Source organism: Rhineura floridana, chromosome 7, assembly GCF_030035675.1.
Source record: "Rhineura floridana isolate rRhiFlo1 chromosome 7, rRhiFlo1.hap2, whole genome shotgun sequence".
Lineage (NCBI taxonomy): Eukaryota > Metazoa > Chordata > Lepidosauria > Squamata > Rhineuridae > Rhineura > Rhineura floridana.
The window spans coordinates 143,228,848-143,246,999 of NC_084486.1; the positions used below are offsets into that span (position 1 = coordinate 143,228,848).

Consider the following 18,152-nt stretch of genomic DNA (forward strand, 5'->3'; position numbering starts at 1 on the left):
TGGAGAAAGAGAGAGATGCTGGAGAAAGAGAGAGAAAGAGAGAGAGGCTGGAGAAAGAGAGAGATGCTGGAGAGAGAGAAAGAGAGAGATGCTGGAGAGAGAGAGAGAGAGAGAGAGAGATGCTGGAGAAAGAGAGAGATGCTGAGAGAGAGAGAGAGAGATGCTGGAGAGAGAGAGAGATGCTGGAGAGAGAGAAAGAGAGAGAGGCTGGAGAGAGAAAGAGAGAGTTTGGCCCTAATCCTCAGTTTCTTACTATTTCCTCTGGATAATTGCACTGCTGGAAACGGACAGAATCATCATGTAATTGACTTTTCTTGACAGGATGTGGGAGTGAGATTGAAATGACAACAAATAGGAATGTGTGCCATTGTTCCATTTTTCTGCACATTTCCCATCTCCCCAAAGCAGCCTTCCCCAACCTGGTGCCTTCCAGATATCTTTGGGCATACAGCTGCCACCAGCTAACATCTGGAGGGCACCAAGCTGGGGAAGTCTGCCCTAAATTGTCAGCTGCTTCAGGTCTATCAGATCTAAGCATATGGTCACCCTGTTGTGGGAAAGTTCCCATTAAACTGACTCGTGTTGTCTCATTAAGTCTCTAATGTGGCAATTTAAGCGAACAGACCTGATCTTGTTCTGGGTTTTGGACTTCCAGCAGGGGCTTAGACTAGAAGGACTAAAAGGCCCCTTCTAGCTCTGTGATTCTATGCTACATGTAAGTGTGTGTGTGTGTGTTACACACAAACGCACAGGCACACACACAAGCATACTTTTTTTCTTTGATCAATTTTGCTTAGAAAAAAAGTGTCTTGTTCTTGTCAGTTGACTTCCTTTTTTATTCTTTGTATGTACTTAAACAAGCTGGTCTGTTTTAAAAGAAAAGCTTGGTGATGTTTGTGAGAGCCCACGAAAGAGCAATTTCAGGTAACTGCCACAGCCAAATGGTTAAGAATTGGCCTTATGACATAATGTGTACTGGCTGGTCTCTACAGAATTCCAAACACCATTTCAGACTTAAGGCTGCCATCTATTATCCCAAAGGCAGCCAAAGTAGCATCCTCCAGATATTGTCCTAAAACTCCCATGAGCCCTATCCTGCTTGGCCAGCAATCACAATAAAGTCCAAAAACTTGACTGCATCTGTTTAATTATATGCATGGAAATGGAAATGGGCTGCCTTCAAGTCGATTCCGACTTATGGCTACCCTATGAATAGGGATTTCATGGTAAGCGGTATTCAGAGGCGGTTTACCATCTAAGGCTAGTACTCCCCACCTGGCTAGGGCCTGCTCAGCTTGCCACAGCTGCACAAGCCAGTCCCTTCCTTGTCCGCAACTGCCAGCTGGGGGAAACGGCTCCTTGCGACTATGCACCTTGCCCACAGGTGGCAGGGCACATAATCCCTGAGCCACTCACTGTGGGGGTGATCTTTAGCTGGCCCTTGACATCCAGTAGACACGAGCGGGGATTTAAACTCATAGACTCTGGACTCCCAGCCAGGCTCTCCTCCCCACTGTGCTATACCATCTGTTGCATGAGCATACAGTTAACATACAACTGACTTCATAGCACCATGCAGATAACAACTGGCTCATTCTGCATTAGCATAGCTGCTGCAAGCACTCTTAGTTCATTTTTACAAGATAGTTCAACATGCTATCTTGTTCATTAAAAAAATGCATTCATTCCTGACTTACCACTTCTCCAGGCTGTAAAAAATAAAATAAAACACCTTCCACTTTCCTTTTTTGTATCTTTAATTCAGTTGTTGTTGTTAATGTGCCTTCAAGTCAATTTCAACTTATGGTGACCCTATGAATCAGCGACCCCAATAGCATCTGTCATAAACCACCCTGTTCAGATCTTGCAAGTTCAGGTCTGTGGCTTCCTTTATGGAATCAATCCATCTCTTGTTTGGTCTTCCTCTTTTTCTACTCCCTTCTGTTTTCCCCAATATTATTGTCTTTTCTAATGAATCATGTCTTCTCATTATGTGTCCAAAGTATATGTGTCCAAAGTCAGAGGAAGGCAATGGTAAACCACCTCTGAATACCTCTTACCATGAAAACCCTATTCATAGGGTCACCAAAAGTTGGGATCGACTTGAAGGCATTCCATTTCCATTTTCCATCCATACTCCCTAAGATGGTGAAAAGGAATGACCTTGTCACTTCAGCTGGACCTCTTTTAGGTAAGATTTCTATTTTAATTTCCAATCAGAATTTTTTTTTTTGAATGGTATGCTGCACGCAAGCGTGGTTGATACAATGTATCATGCTTCATGATGTCACTAGGGCCCGCTCCGTGACATCACTAGGGCCCGCCCCGTGATGTCACTAGGGCCCGCCCCATGACGTCACTAGGGCCCGCCCCCATTTTCTCAGGTTTTTGGATGGTTCCGACCTGGCAACCCTAGTCTGCACTGCCCTGTTTTATCCTCACAACAACCGTATGAGGTAGGTTAGGCTGAGTGGTAGTGTGGCCTAAGGACACACAGTGAGAGCTTCATGGCTAAGTGGGGGATTTCAATTTGGGTCTTCCTAATCCTAGTCTGTCACTGTAATCACTGTGCTGTACAAATTTTCTGTAGGTTAGGCTGTGTGGATACCCAGTAGTGACAGAAACACACTCTGTACATGATCAGAAGTACTCTTTTTATACATTCTAGGATGGAACCCTGGCACTGAGAATGGAAGGTGAGAGTTACAGGGGTCAGACTGTGCTGATATTTAAGCCCTGTTACTGCAGCAAGGATATCAACTGACCATATCACTCAGGCTGACTGTGGGGTCATGCCAGTGGCAGGCATTGCTAAAGATATATGCTTTTAAAAAAATATCTGCAACCATCACAGCGCTCCCCATCATATTATTTGGCTTTTTCAAATAATAATGCCAGTTGTGATCTGTGGCATTTCTTACCAGCTCAGCTGCTGTAATAAATACAATAAACAAGCGCCATGAAACTGGTAAATGAAACTTGTTGGGAGCTATTGATGGATTCATCAAACTGTGATCAGGAGATCCCAAAACTCTTGGCTTCTTTCATGTGAATTATATCAGCACAGTGTTCTCTAGATGTAGAATAATTCCTCCTCCCCCTAGACTGTTGTCTTTGCCTAAGGGTTTACTGGCCTTGGAGTCCATTACAGCTGCTAATGCAGTTGACCCTTTGGATACATTCTGTTAGCCTGTTAGTTATCTACTAAATTAAAAGGCCCTTTCTGTTTAGGTTCAGTGTGCAGTATATCAGGGGTGATTCACATGGTGCATTTAGCACAGCAGGGGTTGCCTGAGTTGCTTGGAGGAACTTCATGGGAAGCTTCTGAACACTTGATTAGAAAGGGGTCATGTTCAGTGTGGGGACGGTGGGGGCGAGTACTTGGGTTGAGTGAAAATATATCAGCCAGCCAGGTTTAAGTCCCATCTGCACCTGACACTTAAAGCAGTGTCATAACCCTTTAAACAGCCATGGCTTCCCCCAAGAATTCTGGGCACTATAGTTTGTGAAGGGCGCTGAGAGTTGTTAGGAGACCCCTATTTCCCTCACAGAGCTACAATTCCCAGAGTTCTCTAGGAATAGGGATTGGTTGTTAAACCAATCTGGGAATTGTAGCTCTGGAATGGGGGAGAAATCAGGCTGAATACACATTTAAATGCAAACCTAGAAAATTCACAGTTTTTGAAACAGTATGTGAACTGAAACGCATTCATACTTCAAAATGCGGGTTTTGCAATACCAAGAAATGCATACAGAAATGCATGTGCATGTGGCAAAGTGTGCATAAATATATATATCTTAGTGAAAGTAACACACAAAAATGCAATATATTAGGGGAAATTGCTTTGCAGAAATGTGTATCTTAATCAAAATTGCATACAAAAATATGTTTATTAGGAAATTTGCACTGAAATGCTGATGAATTTGCATGAGGATTTTTTTGTTTTTTAAAAATTGCAAATAATTGCGGAAATGTGGAGTACTGAATTGAAAATTAGAAAAATGAGAAGCTTGGAGAACTGAACTCAATAGATTTCTCGAGTGGGGGACTTTTTTCAGCCTGATGGCCCCATTCTCTCATAGACAAGCTTCTGGACCATATGCCACTGGTGGGTGGGGCCATAGGTGAAAAGTGGGTGGAGCAATGGATATGTGAAATTGCAGAGGAAAACAGTTTCCACATAGCTGGTGGGCTGTGTAGTTTAGCTTTTGGATAACGCTTATATGGATTAGACCAGGACCAGGCAAAGTGTGGCATCTGGCTCAGGTGGTGCTCCACTCTGTTTGAGGACAGAGCTGGGTATGCCACATGGCCTATGCCCTAAACTAGACTCCTGACCTCAAGTGCAGTGGAGGACACTCTCCCATAGCCAGAATTAAAGTAAAATTCAGCTGTCAGAGAAGTTGGCTTCTGTATGTGGAATGGGGAGGGGCGCCATTTTGTCCTGGGTGAGTTCTGTGTCATACTGTCTAGCATCAGGGCAGTCTAGGCAGAGTAGCTTTGGCCTAGGTTGACCCAATGGCAGCAGGGTTCTCCAGTGGCTCAGAGGGAGATGAAACAGCTGAGATAGGAAGGAACGAATGTCAAGATAAACGGCGTCCTAAGGAGCCAATAAATAAGTTTTATGATTCTTGCAACAGCTGGAGTGGCTAAAAAGCACACACACACACCAGCAACTGGGCTGGCGAGACTGACTGTGAGACGCCAACTGAATTTCAAAAATAAAACAGATACAATGTGCCACATTAATCCAAAGGATAACACGAGTGTGATAACTCAGGAGTTATTGCGAAAACGATGAAAGAAAAATGCCACCAGTTAATGTTGCGGTTCTTATCATTTTTTTTTTAAATATAGTTTTCTCTTTGGAAAAGAGTGCCTGCCCTGGATGTGTTCTTGCTTGTGTAGGTTTAGTACATGGGCTCATATTTTAAAAGTAAAAAGAGGCTCTTCATCTTACCGAGACCTATTCATCAGCCTAATGTAGGTAAGTCAACACAAAGGAGAGGGGGAAAAGAGGGTTATTTATTATCTTCTTTATTTGTCAGTGCATAATTCAAGGCCAGAAATATTTTCCCAAAGGCAACACATGTTTACTTTTTAATCAACCCTCCTACATTTAAAAAAAATTCTTAAACGGATGTCTCGTGAGGAAAGCAATGCTTATATTTGGCTATGGCCAAACGTCTGGATCCAAGATACTTGAGGTCTGACGGGTGAAAAAGAATGAAGCTTATAGCAGCTTAGCTCTGAACATTCAACAGGGGAAACAGCTACACTGGCTTTTCATTAAATCAGGAGTAGGGAACTTTTAGTGGCCTTCCAGATGTTCCTGGACTACAGTTCCCATCATTCTTGACCATCAACCATGCTGGCTGTGGGTGATGAGAGCTGGACTCCAGCAAGCTCTAAAGGGCCACAGGTTCCCCATCCCAGCATTAAATAAATCTGGCTATCTTAATATGGTGGTTAGATGGGAAATGAATTGAATATTACACTTGTCTATGACCCCTGGTGAAATACCTTGGTCAGTTATTGAAATATTAAGTTCAGTAGCTTATATTCAACTAAGTCCTACTCAAAGTAGACCCATTTAAATTAAAGGACCTAAGTTAGGCTGCAGTTCTAATAATTTCTACTCAGAAGTCCTGTTGAATTCAGTGGGTTAAGATTGCAGCCTTAGTCACGTCTATTAACTTCAGTGGGTCTACTCTGAGTAGGACTAGTGTTAAATTGTTGTTATATGCCTTCAAGTCGATTACGACTTATGGTGACCCTATGAATATATATTCATAGGGTTTTTATGGTAAGAGGTATTCAGAGGTGGTTTACCCTTGCCTTCCTCTAAGCCTACGGCACCTGGTATTCCCAGGTGGTCTCCCATCCAAGTATTAACCAGGCCTGACCCTACTTAGCTTCCAAGATCAAACGAGATTGGGCATGTTCAGAGTAGTATGGCCATAGGCAGTGTTAAATACCAACCAGTTAAAATAAGCATTTTTATAAATGTTGAAATGTTGAAAACATTTATGTTCATATTTAGATATCATAACTTTGTATATTTTTAACACTTCCCAAAGCAATATGTGGTTTCCAGAAGTTTGATCTGCTTTCTTGGGAAATAGTTCAGAGGTTGTTTTTTCTATTTGTGTTTTTAAAGTCCTTGATGATGAAATTAATTTATGTACCACTTGCTGCCAAAATAGGCTTTTAAATCGTTTATAACTATAAAAACCAATTACACAACCATTGAAATATAAGCATCCATAATTAAAATGCACAATAAAACAATCCCATTAAAACATTAAAATATGAACACTCATAATTAAAATATCCAGTAAAACAATCCCATTAAAACAACACAGTAATTAAAACAGGGAATGCCTGTATAAGCAGGTGTGTCTTCAAAAACCTGCAGAATGCCAGTACAGATAAGGCTTCTCGTATTTCAGCAGAGAGTGCATTCCATAACACCAGTGCCCCCAGTGAAAAAACCCACCTCTGCGTCACTGCAAGCTGATAATCATTAGGCTGTAGCAAGACCAACTGGGTTGCATTTGTTGATCTTAATGTAACAAAATTACATGGCAAAGGAGGGCTCGATCTTTCAAATAACCTGGCCTTCAGACACCTTTGCATCTGGACAGAGAAGGTGAGCTACTATCACATTTTTTATGTATGGATCACATGACATCTGAGTTACTTACTCCATAAGATTAATTCTAACCCTTACACCGAACCCTTCTGTTCATTGCACTTTGACTTTGGACTTTTGATTTCAGTGAAAGGTACAGGGGTGTGCCCTTTGGTAATTCAGTGAAAGGTATAGGGCTGTGCGCTTTGGTAATTCAATGAAAGGTACATAGGGTGTGCCCTTTGGTAATTCAATGAAAGGTACATAGGGTGTGCCCTTTGGTAATTCCGTGAAAGGTGCATGGGGCGTGCCCTTTGGTAAAAGGGATGCAACAGATCACGACTGCATTTGTCTGGAATGTTCCTCATTATTCTTGTTGATGCTTGTTGAATTTTGGCTTATGTGGCAATTCTGTTGCAATTACTACTTGTTAAGACTCTCGAAACATGCATGACTGTGGCCACCAGCCCTTGTTGGATCTGCAGCTGTTTTTCCAGTTCCTTAATTTGAGCCCTGCGGTCATCATGGCTAACATACTGCATGCTGTCTACAAAGGTCTCATTGATTCATTTTATTATTTTTACATTTATTTATTCCACCTTTCCTCCAAGGGGCTCAAGGAAGCATGCATGCTTGTCCCTTTCCCCATTTTATTCTCACAATAACCCTGTCAGGTAGGTTAGACTGGAGCAACAGAAAACACACTTGGTCCATCAACTGGGTGACAATTAATGAAATGTAGGCAGCACTTAAAACTATTATTATATTTTGTGCTGCCCCTGCCCCTCCCATCCACATTCTGCTTCAAGAGAAACCAAATGCTGTGATTTGAATAAGTTGGGTATTTCTGCATATGTTTGCTTATTTTGCGTAATTTATTATACCTCTCCCAGTTGTTGGGACTGTTGATGGTCCCCTCCAAACTGGTGGGGCTTTTTTGCAGGTGTATTCTACAGGATGTCATTGATACAATAGTAATGCATTAGTGATAGTTTTCAACTGGACCATCCACACATCATTCTGCGTTTTTAGTTCTGCAATGCTTCCCAAATGATGCTCCATCATTGCTGTCCAGAGGGTCACTCTTGCTCTATAGAGCAACAAAAGCCGAACAAGAAACCCCCCAGAACATTTATGGTGTAAAATGTTAGAGGATTTTGGCAGGATGCTACAGGCCATGCACTGATTGGAATTGAACAGAGCTTGGAAAAGTTACTTTTTTTGAACCACAACTCCCATCAGCCCCAGCCACCATGGCCACTGGATTGGGCTGATGGGAGTTGTAGTTCAAAAAAAGTAACTTTTCCAAGCTCTGGAATTGAAGTGGTAGTCTGCCCTGAAACTGTTGTAGGCACAAACAGTACTGAAAGTAGGATCGTGTATAACCTCCCTGGTACTATCATGAGCACAAATCATTATGAATGCACAATAATAAAGATGTCAAAAGGTCTCCTTTCTGAGGCTCTCTAGCTGAGCCTCCTGCTGCCATCCACACTGCGGTCATGCCAAACCACGTGGCTCACTCTTTACAAAGGTGACAGAAGCCACCGACAAGGGCCATGGCTCAGTGGTAGACCATTTGCCAGGACAGCCACTGCCTGTCAGAGTAGACAATTCCGAGTTGGATAGACTGACTCAATATAAGGCAGCTTCTTATGTTTCCTGTGAGTGGTTTTCAGTGGCTGTCACTGTCACATTGGAATTGGGGTCTAGAAGTAGGTTAAGAAGAAACGTAAGTAGCCATAACATGTGAAAGCACCAACTTACAGAGCAATCCAAATCCTGGGAAGCCAGCGGGAGGGGGCGGCCGCAGAGGAGGCGGCAGCCATGTGCAGGGGCCAACATTTTTATCAATGACTTAGACGACGGGGTGGAGGGAAGCCTTATGAAGTTTGCGGATGATACAAAACTGGGAGGGATAGCTAACACAATGGAAGACAGGAATAAAATCCAAAGGGACCTGGATAGACTAGGAAATTGGGCTGAAATTAATAAAATGAAATTCAATAAAGACAAATGCAAGATTCTGCATTTAGGCCACAAAAACAAAATGCACGGGTACAGGATGGGAAATACCCGGCTTAGCAGTAGTGCGTGTGAGAAGGACCTTGGAATTGTAGTGGATCGCAAGTTGAACATGACCCAGCAGTATGATGCTGTGGCAAAAAAGGCAAACGCGGTTTTGGGCTGCATAAACAGAGCTATAGTTTCCAGGTCGAGGGAAGTAATAGTCCCACTATATTCTGCATTAGTCAGGCCTCATCTGGAATACTGCGTTCAGTTCTGGGTGCCTCATTTTAAGAAAGATATAGACAAGTTGGAGCGGGTTCAGAAGAGGGCAACGAGGATGATAGCCAGTATGGAGAACAAGTGTTATGAGGAAAGGTTGAAGGAACTTGGCATGTTCAGTCTGGTGAAGAGAAGGCTGAGGGGTGACATGATTGCACTCTTTAAGTACCTGAAGGGCTGTCACATAGAGGAGGGTACAGATTTGTTCTCTGCTGCCCCAGAGGGTAGGACTAGGTCTAATGGTTTTAAGTTGCAGGAGTGTAAATTCAGATTGGACATTCGAAGGAACTTCTTGACAGTAAGGGCAGTTTGGCAATGGAACCGACTGCCTAGGGAGGTGGTGGGATCCCCTTTGCTGGATGTCTTCAAGCAGAGGCTGGACAGCTATCTGCGGGAGATGCTCTAGCTGTGGATTTCCTGCTGTGAGCAGGGGGTTGGACTCGATAGCTTACAAGGCCCCTTCCAACTCTATGATTCTATGATTCTATGAAAAGCAAAAGCCGGCTTCCACCAATACCCCTACTGGAGAGTAAGCGCTCCCCATTGACCACCATGGAAATTATTTTACTCTGCTGGCCAATTGGCTGGTGGAAATTTTATCTGGATTGGGACCTGCTGGAGTGCTTCAAATTAACATAAGAACATAAGAAGAGCCTGCTGGATCAGGCCAGTGGCCCATATAGTCCAGCATCCTCTTCTCACAGTGGCCAACCAGGTGCCTGGGGGAAGCCCGCAAGCAGGACCTGAGTGCAAGAACACTCTCCCTTCCTAAGGCTTCCGGCAACTGGTTTTTAGAAGCATGCTGCCTCTGACTAGGGTGGCAGAGCACAGCCATCACGGCTAGTAGCCATTGATAGCCCTGTCCTCCATGAATTTGTCTCATCTTCTTTTAAAGCCATCCAAGCTGGTGGCCATTACTGCATCTTGTGGGAGCAAATTCCATAGTTTAACTATGCGCTGAGTAAAGAAGTACTTCCTTTTGTCTGTCCTCAAGCTTCCAACATTCAGCTTCTTTGAATGTCCACGAGTTCTAGTATTATGAGAGAGGGAGAAGAACTTTTCTCTATCCACTTTCTCAATGCCATGCATAATTTTATACACTTCTATCATGTCTCTTCTGACCCGCCTTTTCTCCAAACTAAAAAGCCCCAAATGCGGCAACCTTTCCTCGTAAGGGAGTCGCTCCATCCCCTTGATCATTCTGGTTGCCCTCTTCTGAACCTTTTCCAACTCTATAATATCCTTTTTGAGATGAGGCGACCAGAACTGAACACAGTATTCCAAATGTGGCCGCACCATAGATTTATACAACGGCATGATGATATCGGCTGTTTTATTTTCAATACCTTTCCTAATTATCGCTAGCATGGAATTTGCCTTTTTCACAGCTGCCGCACACTGGGTCGACATTTTCATTGTGCTGTCCACTACAACCCCGAGGTCTCTCTCCTGGTCGGACACCGCCAGTTCAGACCCCATGAGCGTATATGTGAAATTCAGATTTTTTGCTCCAACATGCATAATTTTACATTTGTTTATATTGAATTGCATTTGCCATTTTTCCACCCATTCACTCAGTTTGGAGAGGTCTTTTTGGAGCTCTTCGCAATCCCTTTTTGTTTTAACAACCCTGAACAATTTAGTGTCGTCAGCAAACTTGGCCACTTGACTGCTCACTCCTAATTCTAGGTCATTAATGAACAAGTTGAAAAGTACAGGTCCCAATACCGATTCTTGAGGGACTCCACTTTCTACAGCCCTCCATTGGGAGAACTGTCCGTTTATTCCTACTCTCTGCTTTCTGCTTCTTAACCAATTCCTTATCCACAAGAGGACCTCTCCTCTTATTCCATGACTGCTAAGCTTTCTCAGAAGTCTTTGGTGAAGTACCTTGTCAAACGCTTTTTGAAAGTCTAAGTACACTATGTCCACTGGATCACCTCTATCTATATGCTTGTTGACACTCTCAAAGAATTCTAGTAGGTTACTGAGACAGGACTTTCCCTTGCAGAAGCCATGCTGGCTCTGCTTCAGCAAGGCTTGTTCTTCTATGTGCTTAGTTAATCTAGCTTTAATCATACTTTCTACCAGTTTCCCAGGGACAGATGTTAAGCTAACTGGCCTGTAATTTCCAGGATCCCCTCTGGATTCCTTTTTGAAGATTGGCGTTACATTTGCCACTTTCCAGTCCTCAGGCACAGAGGAGGACCCGAGGGACAAGTTACATATTTTAGTTAGCAGATCAGCAATTTCACATTTGAGTTCTTTGAGAACTCTCGGGTGGATGACATCCGGGCCTGGTGATTTGTCAGTTTTTATATTGTCCATTAAGCCTAGAACTTCCTCTCTCGTTACCACTATTTGTCTCAGTTCCTCAGAATCCCTTCCTGCAAATGTTAGTTCAGGTTCAGGGATCTGCCCTATATCTTCCACTGTGAAGACAGATGCAAAGAATTCATTTAGCTTCTCTGCAATCTCCTTATCGTTCTTTAGTACACCTTTGACTCCCTTATCATCCAAGGGTCCAATCGTCTCCCTAGATGGTCTCCTGCTTTGAATGTATTTATAGAATTTTTTGTTGTTGGCTTTTATGTTCTTAGCAATGTGCTCCTCAAATTCTTTTTTAGCATCCCTTATTGTCTTCTTGCATTTCTTTTGCCAGAGTTTGTGTTCTTTTTTATTTTCTTCATTTGGACAAGACTTCCATTTTTTGAAGGAAGACTTTTTGCCTCTAAGAGCTTCCTTGACTTTGCTCGTTAACCATGCTGGCATCTTCTTGGCCCTGGCGGTACCTTTTCTGATCTGCGGTATGCACTCCAGTTGAGCTTCTCATATAGTGTTTTTAAACAACTTCCAAGCATTTTCGAGTGATGTGACCCTCTGGACTTTGTTTTTCAGCTTTCTTTTTACCAATCCCCTCATTTTTGTGAAGTTTCCTCTTTTGAAGTCAAATGTGACCGTGTTGGATTTTCTTGGCAATTGGCCAGTTACATGTATGTTTAATTTAATAGCACTGTGGTCACTGCTCCCAGTCGGTTCAACAACACTTACATCTTGCACCAGGTCCCGGTCCCCACTGAGGACTAAGTCCAGGGTTGCCATCCCTCTGGTCAAGGCTGATGCTAAGTCTCCCCCATGGCTCTTCCTCCAAATAGCACATGTAGGGATGGGCTAATCTGTCCATTTCAGTTTCTCTCTGCTTCTTGTTTTTTCAGTTGTAAGTTTAGTTCTCCATATTTCTGTGTCAGTTTGCTGTTTGTTTATTTTTAAAGCCCTCATGAAAATCCGTCGGCATTTTTTTGTGAATTTTTCCTAATATACATGATTGTAGGCAATTTGGCCAAATATACACATTTTTGCAATGCAATGCTCCCTAATATAATGCATTTTTGTATGTTATTTTCACGAATATATGCATTTCCCCACACTTCCCGAGTATAAGCATTCTTGTACAAATTACTTGGCTAGAGAATTGCATTGCAAAATCTGGGGAAGTGTGAATTTCAATGAATGGCCATGTTTTGGTTTGCATATTGTTTCAGAAAAAGCGCAAATTAAGTAGGTTCACCTCTGAATGCCAACTGAGATGAATATCTCCCCTACCCCTGATCACTCACACTCGTTTTCTGTGATTCTGTATATAGAGACATCACGTTCACCTCCTGGTAGATGACAACATCATGGGGGCTGCATGGAAGATGAAAACATTCAGAGAAGGCCTTCAAGGAGATGGAAGGATGGTCCGATATGCTTTGGCAATCTCTTCCATCTTGCAAAGAAGCTCCTCTGCTTTTCCCTTCTCTGAAGAGTCTTCCCCCCCCCCCTGGATATTTTTTAAACAAACGAGACCTGAGACTTTCATTAGACTCCCAGCAGTGTAAGCATCCATCATTTCACAATCCAAGATCTGCAACTCTTCATCCAGTAGAAGCTGTGCTGTCGTTGCAGAGAAAGAACCCAGAGTCTGCATTAACGCTTTTCAACTTCTTGTTTTTGTCTGGCACAGATGGATGATGTAGAAGGAAAGGTGAAAGAGGTGAACAGAAGGAGAAGAAACAGGAATGGAGCAAAGCATCTCTGCAGCAATCGAGGCTGATGCTCCCTTGCAGAACGGCTTCTTTGCCTCTCCATTTTATTTGTGGTGCGTGCAACAGCTGCCGCCCCTCCCTCTGTTACTGACTTATTTAAAATTTGATTTCTTTTCTCACAAGATTGTTTTGTTCAGCTTTGTCTCAGTTGGTTCGTTCCTAGCTAGCTGGAAGGTTCGGGATAGACAAAAGCAAATAAATTCTTCACACAGCAGATAGTTAAACCATGGAGTTAACTCCCACAAGATATAACGATGGCCACCAGCTTGGAAGGCTCCAAAGAGGATTAGACAAATTGACTTAAGAACATAAACAGCATGCTGGAATCAAGCCCATCTAGTCCAGCATTCTGTTTTCACAGTGGCCAGCAACATGCCTATAGGAAGCCCTCAAGCAGGACCTAAGGACAACAGAATTCTCCCCTCCGGCAGTTTCCAGCAACTGGAATTCAGAAACATACTGCCTCCCGGCACTGGAGGTACAACATAGATGTATCCGGGTTAGTAACCATTGATAGCCTCCATGAATTTGTGTAACCCTCTTGTAAAGCCATCCAAGTTGGGGGCCATTGCTGCCTCTTGTGTGAGCCAATTCCATACATTCAGCTTCATTAGAAGTCCCTGACTAATAAGAAAATCCATTCTCAGAAATCTTTGAGTCAAGAATCCCTGAGTTGGAAGGGATCCCAAGAGACTTTTCAGTCTAATGTCCAATCCAATAACAAAGGCGTGCAATCCTATGCACAACAACTAAATCACATTGAACTTCAGAACAAAACATGTATAGAATTGTGGTGCACATAACTGACAACTGGATGCATTTTAAGGATAGCCTGCAAAACTGCTGTCAGGTACTCCACTAGGGGATGGGATTTTTCTGAAAATCTCAGTGTTGAGCGTATCCTCACTGATCTTTTAAAATTCCTCTCTTGCTTCTTAGTCAGCAGGAAGCGAGCCCCCCCTTCTGCTAAAAATACAAACAATTATTATACATAATGTTATGCATATAATATGATACATATTTTATGTATATATACAGGTAGTCCAGATTTTGTAAAATAACCAGCAAATAGATACATACAACAATGCATATAACTGTATAAAATAAGTGTAAAAATATGCTGCAGAAATATAGTACAACATGCAGCTTAACTCTTATTTTTATTTTATTAATTTTCTTCTATTTATATCCCACCATTCTTTCATCAAGGAACTCAAGGAGGCATGCTTGTGGGTTCTAGGTGATCTCCAGCAACGTGGTGGCCTCGTGCCTCCAGACCACACCCTATATACTCAGACTCATATGCACTTACCCTTTTGAACTCTCTCCTGTTTACACATCAGACGGATGCCATCTCTGTTGTCTTTTTGGCGCTTTTCGAAGCCTTTCTTTTTTCAGCAAGTGGAGATAAAGTTCCCAGTGTGCATCTGTATTAGAGCTGACATTATTTTGACATATGAAAGTTGTTTTAATTGTTTTTATATATGGAGTTTTTAATTGTTTGTGCATATGGAATAGTTTTTACATATGGAATTGTTTTTATTGTTGATACTCTTGTTTTGAAATCGCTTTGAAATCGTTTATGGGAGGCGATTCATAAATGGAACCGAATGAATGAATGAATAGAATAAATAAATAAAATGTGTGTTTGTCTGATTTTATATTTAATTAATTAGTTGGATTAAAGAAAACACAACACAAAACCCGACAATGTGCAAGCTGGGGCATAAGCGGGCGCTCGATGCAAGAAGTGGTCTGACGCAGGAAATGCTCTATCGGTCTGGAACTGCCAAAATCGGTATATAAATCTGTTTAAAACAGATTTCTCCTCCCTTCCTTTGCACCACCTTATCATGCCTAACGGTAGGATCAGCTCTGCTTGCTTGTGCTCCCTTCTACTTCCTGCACTTTGAATTTGCTCATTACTATGACTGATATGTATCTCTGTGTCTTTTCCATTCTGCACTGAAGTCTGCTAAGATCTTTGGCCAGATCACACTGTGGTGGAGGCATCTAATGAACTGGTCATGCCACCCCCACCCCCAACCCCTCCCCAATAACACAGAAGATGCAATTAGAAAAAGAACAGCCTTATTGCCATAATAATCAGCTGCAAAATAAAAGTGGGGGGGAAGAAAGTAATGTAATATCTGAGTGACATAATGGGTGTTACGAGTCTCCAATTCAGGGACCCTATTAGGAGGAAATGGAATAATCTCTTGTCTTTTTAAAAAAATGAGGGCAGCCTGACTATGAAAGGGAAGGTCATTTGGCTTCTTGCCACAGAGAAAAATCGAAGGATGTTTACTGCTGTTACTTAACATTAATTTCACTTCAGTTCTGCGCTTAGGACTGCAGGAAACAAAAGCGGCACAGGGACAATAGCACCCTCTTCTCAAAAGAGGCACTTTGTGCTTCTTAAGCTCAGCCAGCCCAATAGCCTTCCCACATTTCATTCAATCTCATTTTATTCCTTATGCATTGCTACCCTGGCCCAGATATAATCTTCATGCATTTCTCATACACAGATACTCTCTCTCTATGAACTGCACACTTTGGTGTTTTACTTTGGCTTTCCTTTGTTATTAATGAATTAATTATTATTTATTTATTACATTTATACCACACCTTTCTTTTCATAATAGAAACCCTTACATATGGCTTACATATGGTTTCCAGGCAGTCTCCCATCCAGGCACTGACCAGACCTAACCCTGCTTAGCTTCAGCAGGGTGCTGGCCTCATGTGCCTTCAGACCATAGCCTGGGACTAGTTATTAATAGTCACTGAATTTTCAGAATCTCAGCCACACAGCTTTCTAATATGTTTTATGCAGTACAGTGATGGATTGCTGGGGTGTTGATGGTGGCAGCTGGCAGTGGCTTGAGAGTGGATGGATCCAGGTTTGTTTGTTTTTTAAAAAAATTCTTATTAATATTTATTAGACTTCTTACCCACTGTTGGGCATCCATGAGCAGGAACACATCAAAGAGACACACCTCCATTCTCACAGCCCTGCTCTTCCTTAATATAGTTGACACAATCACAGGCATGCTAAACTTGCAGGTTCTCTTAAGTATTAGGCGTTACTAGCCAACAGCAGTGAGACCTCTCTATGGGCATTAAAACAGTCTTCTTGGATTAGTGATTTCCACCATCCACCAACAGCCTGCCAGTTAAAGGAACACAGGAACATAGGCAGGTGCCTTATACTGAATCAGACAATCAGTCCATCTTGCTCAGTATTGTCTACACTGACTGGCAGCGGCTCTTCAAGGTTTCAGGCAAGAATCTCTCCCAGCCCTACCTGGAGATGCTGGGGATTGACCCTGGGACCTTCTGCATGCAAAACAACTGCTTTACCCCTGAGCTACGGCCCTTTCCTGATCCAGCTGAAGATTCAGCTCAAGAATTTTGCACAAATGATAAGTGCAGTCCTTGTTAGGGATGGGGGAGAAATTTGGTTGTTTGCATTTTAAGCGCATCTATCAAATCTGCACTTTTCGAAACAGTATGAGAGCCGACACACAACCATCCTTCATAATTTGTGTGTAATCTGGATTTGGTGGTGCAGTTCTCAATAAACAATGTTTATGCAAATGCATGTATTAGGGGAAATGTGTATAAAAAGAATATATTAGTGAAGAGAGAATACACCAATGCATTATATCAGGAGAAATTGCTAGCAAAAATGTGTACATTAGTCAAAGCTGCATACAAAATGTTTTAATTAGGAAAAATTCGCACTGAAATGCTGAAGAATTTTCATAAAGATTTTTCCTGGGCAGGCATGCAGAAGAAGCAAAACGTTCCTTTGTAGGGGCTTTCCCTGTTTTCAGATAATTAAACTCTGGATCCAAGCCATTGGCCTGATTTGCACCCATTTTGGGGGGCAATAACCTACCCACAGAGTAGTTTTCATTGTGCAAGTTACACATAAGTAGGGTAGTCTTTCTGGGACATTGTCACATATTGTCATCCGTACAACAACCTCAAATTTCAGCCAGTTACACTTACTGTTATCCTTCTGGAAATGAAAAAACACGTGAATCATAAAATGTCCCAGAAATTCATTGGGGTGTATTTACTACCCCAGCCAAAGTTAGCGGATTGGGACAGGAAAAACACCTCCTTCATTTTTTCATAGCAGAGCACTGGAGTCAAATGCACAGAAATATTCTGTCTCCTTTGAATAAGTGTTTTTTTGGCTCTAGGAATTTGGGTATTGCCAAGCAAACTTCTTCTGACACCACACACAAATGTTATCTGTGATCAAGATATTAATCCACCACACATTAGAAATCTCATAGAAGAAAATATACCCCAAAAACCATTACTGTGATTTTTTTTCTTGACATTGGATGAAAATTAAACATGGATTATATGCAAACCTTGCCCAGTGGCTAAACTATGGTTTGTTTATTGCCAATAAACCATGAGCTGAAGCCATGGTTTGTTGTTGGCTTACAAACCTTGGTTTATTTAAACTATGACTTGGTATTACACGTGAACCCAGCATCCTTCCTTAGCCATAGCTACCCCATCCTACATGCTCACCAAACTACAAAGGCACAAGACAAGAGCAGCTAGAAAACACAAGAAACCTTGGAGAAACAAGACATGGTTTCTTTGATAATCTGGGGGACAATTCTTAATTGTTTGTAAAACAAACCATGGGTTAGCATTAGGTATGAACCAGGCCACTGTTTTTTATCTGCAGATTGTTCCGCCCCAAAGAAAAAGAAATCAGTGCTATGTGCCCACAACTTTAGGGCAGTCGCAGAAAGGGCAGCTGTCCATGGGAAACCCACGATCCAAGTAGCATATTCCAAACCTTCCCCATAAAATGTGGTGTTGTGCTAAAGATGGCAGATGCTGTCCTTTATGATGTGTTCATATTTCTGTCTCAGCTGCAAGGCTGTACATCATAGTGTCTCTGTTCATTTGGATCCTTGCTTTGATAATGAGTCATTTTCTTCAGAAGCTTTCTGTCGGGAGACGGGGGGGGAGAAAAGAAGTGAGCTTTACTAACCACCAGAGAATCCTGTTTTAGGAGCACACTTTAATCCCAGGCTCAAAAGCCTGCTATTAATACACTTCAGCAAGGAAGGAACAATAAGCAGAACTGCTGGATTGGGAA

At 42.3% G+C, this 18,152-nt stretch overlaps 1 long non-coding RNA gene and 1 other non-coding gene across 2 annotated transcripts; one reads left to right on the forward strand and one right to left on the reverse strand.

The window, feature by feature from the left end:
* Nucleotides 1–5,848: 5,848 nt before the first annotated feature.
* LOC133389910 (5S ribosomal RNA) lies at nucleotides 5,849–5,967 on the reverse strand. Its single transcript, XR_009764217.1, has one exon. It is a non-coding gene; the product is annotated as a 5S ribosomal RNA (ribosomal RNA).
* A 548-nt stretch (nucleotides 5,968–6,515) lies between these two features.
* LOC133389544 (uncharacterized) lies at nucleotides 6,516–14,631 on the forward strand. The gene is made up of 3 exons (XR_009764127.1): nucleotides 6,516–6,653; nucleotides 12,931–13,065; nucleotides 14,222–14,631. It is a non-coding gene; the product is annotated as an uncharacterized LOC133389544 (long non-coding RNA).
* The last annotated feature ends 3,521 nt before the right edge of the window (nucleotides 14,632–18,152 follow it).